At 29.9% G+C, this 2,945-nt stretch overlaps 1 long non-coding RNA gene across 1 annotated transcript; it reads right to left on the bottom strand.

Annotated features, from left to right (window-relative positions):
• Positions 1-1,814: 1,814 nt before the first annotated feature.
• LOC126883444 (uncharacterized) lies at positions 1,815-2,626 on the bottom strand. The gene is made up of 2 exons (XR_007697644.1): positions 2,381-2,626; positions 1,815-2,317 (listed from the first exon to the last, which is right to left on the bottom strand). It is a non-coding gene; the product is annotated as an uncharacterized LOC126883444 (long non-coding RNA).
• Between the last annotated feature and the right edge of the window lie 319 nt (positions 2,627-2,945).

The raw sequence follows: 2,945 nt of genomic DNA, 5'->3' as shown, positions 1-2,945 counted from the left end.
CACAAACTTGAAAAACAAAGCGAAGTTAGAATATTATCATGAATTGAAAAACATTTAATTCTTCTGCTTGCTTGTTCTACATGAATTCGTCTTCTGGTCACTGTCCTAATACAAGAAGTTACTTGTTCTTTAGTAAACTGTGGTATCGTTTTAGAAATGAAGTGATAAAAACTAACATCTGGTGGTAATACGCGAGCTAATAAGAATCCCTTATCTGCAAGAATTAAATCACCAGGTCTCATTTGATGCACAATACCACCATCCTGGACATTTTTTTTGTTTGATGTAAAAATCACTACAAAATGTTACTACTCCATTAGGAGCTACAGCAAACAAACCTTTGAAACTATTTATGTGTTTATAAACCTATAAGTTGGATTTTGATGTGCCATTAATGTTGGTTTTTGATATATCACTTCTGTACAATCCACAATATCGACGGCGGAAAGGCAGGACCTCGTAACTGAAAAATTTGTACATATAAGTACATAGTCAGTCAGCTGTTGTTACTAGGCCAAGGATGGACGGGTGATATCGACACCCGGACCATGAAAAAAGTTTAAATGTTTTTGTGCAACGTGTATGTGGCCGTTTCTTTCTGTTTTTTTGCTGTTTGCTGTTGTACGGAGGACTAAGTTAGCATTCAAAATTTAAAGATCAAATGTACATTCCTAAGATGCACTTTTTTACACCTCTATGTAGCGGTACTTTTTTAGTATTTGACCATTAGCTCCGATGATGACGTTTATGTCGAAAGCGCTCAGCTAAGGAAATAAAATTATTTACACACTTTGACATACTACATTTTCATTTTCCCTTATTAAAATGAGTTTTCGTTTTAGAATAATTGTATCAGCACCTATTAAACAATGGTTACAGCTGGGAAAATTTTCGGAAGGCTTTCCCAGCTGTAACCGCTGTTTAATAGGTTAAACTTATTCTAAAGCGAAAACTGAAGTAACTCATTTTATACAACTGTTTCAGTTACGAGGTCCTGCCTTTCCACCGTCGATATGTAAAAGTGCTGTAAACTAGTAGGTGGACATATTTATTTTTAAGTTGTGATGGTATATTTTTTATTAGCTGGATGAATAAAGTTTCATGCATAACGATTAACAATGTATACATAATATTTGCAATAGTCCCTCTACTGCAGCCAGGTATGTCTGCAAAAAATTTAAACGTAATTACATCAGTGTCATGAATAATTTTATTGATCTTATTTAAAGTTATACATACTTATTTAGGCACGATTGGGGAAAATATTGATTATGAATTTTTATTTGGCAGTATGACGGTAAGTCTAAGCCAAAATAAAAAAAAAAAAAAAAATTTTTATAAAAATGACAGTATGAAGTACATGCACACACAGACTGTATAAAGTTAGTTGCTAAATATTTTTAGTTACGTAGATATCAATACAAATAAAGTGTGAAAAAAAAATCAGTGTTTTTAATAAATATATTTCTTGATAATTTTTGGTCTTTGGATTAGTCTTCTTCGGGAATATGATAATAAGTATTAAAATATGATGAAAAGAAGATTAAAAACAATCTTAATATTATTTGTAAAATCTGTCAAAATAATTCATTTTCTTATCAATTTTATAGCCATAACACACTGACTTACACAGTTGTCATGATTGATAACTATAGTCAAGCAATGTTGGCCGCTGTTATATTTTGGATAGGTACTCCTTACGTTGTTGCTTTGCCTGTTTTTTTAAATTTTAATAAATTTGGTTATTTTAATAAAAAAATTTGGTAAGTAATAAGTATTAAAATTAGTTTAATATTTAAATAAAATACAAATAAACTGTTTAAAATGTTTATTTCATTGAAATCATATAATAGATGTATAACTTCTTAGGTGCGTACAAAATACAACACATTCTTTTTTTTTTTGTTAAAACTGTGATATTTCACCCATCCATGATAATATTCTAACTAAATATTACTTAGCATATTAAATATTAATCAGTATTTCAATATACAGTAGTTGTTATTCCCAATTCCCATGTACACTTTCACTAAATTATTATCGTTCTTGATATGCTGAAATGGAAATCTATATTTGACAAATTATCTAATTTTAGTTTCAGCTGAGTATTCTCTTATTCAAGAAAATACATTTCTGTGTCTTGTTGTGCACTACCTGATGTGATACCACTTGAATAAGATGATTCTGGTTGACTTTCAAGTGGTAATGAAGATGTAGAGAGTCTACATCTACAATCCATTAAATCCATTGAATAAAACCAAAAAAAAACAGTGGTAAACATTTCTGAGATTTAATGCTCGTACTTGTAGTTTGCACACTAAAACAAAACAAATAATATTTTATAGTTACCAAAAAAGACAATAATACATTATTATTGTACCTTTGATACACATTTTTTATAGACACAATCCTTGTTAGTCATATCATATTGCTTTCAATTTTATAAATTACACAAAATCAAGGATTTAAACACAAGATAGCGCTACTACATTTCTTCAGCATCTTCATAAATTCTATTTGAAAATATGGTGAGAGAAGATTTTCTTTATCTTCTTCATAAAAGTAGCAGGAACATAATATAATGAGTAGTTTTACTCCCTTCTGCAGATTTCCTAAAAATATGGTGTCATTATACCCTCAATTTACAATTTTAGTACTTACAATATCAATGATAACCATTCGGGTACCCAACACATTACCATTTTATAGAAATTAAATAATAATAACGTATAAGCTATATAAATATTACATTTATACAAACAAAAATAAAACTTTACGTCTATCAAATGTCACTGTCATAAATACCACGTGTGAATTTAACTGACACTGACAGTTGACGGATCGGGTCCCTGTAATTAATCGTACCTGTGGAATAGAGGTTACCGGTTTCGATTACGATGTGAGTTACAGAATGCCAATCTAAACACAAAAATGACGCGAGAGTT

Source organism: Diabrotica virgifera, chromosome 4 (assembly GCF_917563875.1).
Source record: "Diabrotica virgifera virgifera chromosome 4, PGI_DIABVI_V3a".
NCBI classification, from domain to species: domain Eukaryota; kingdom Metazoa; phylum Arthropoda; class Insecta; order Coleoptera; family Chrysomelidae; genus Diabrotica; species Diabrotica virgifera.
The sequence above is the reverse complement of the archived record's forward strand: the minus strand, read 5'-3'. Positions and strand labels throughout refer to the sequence as shown.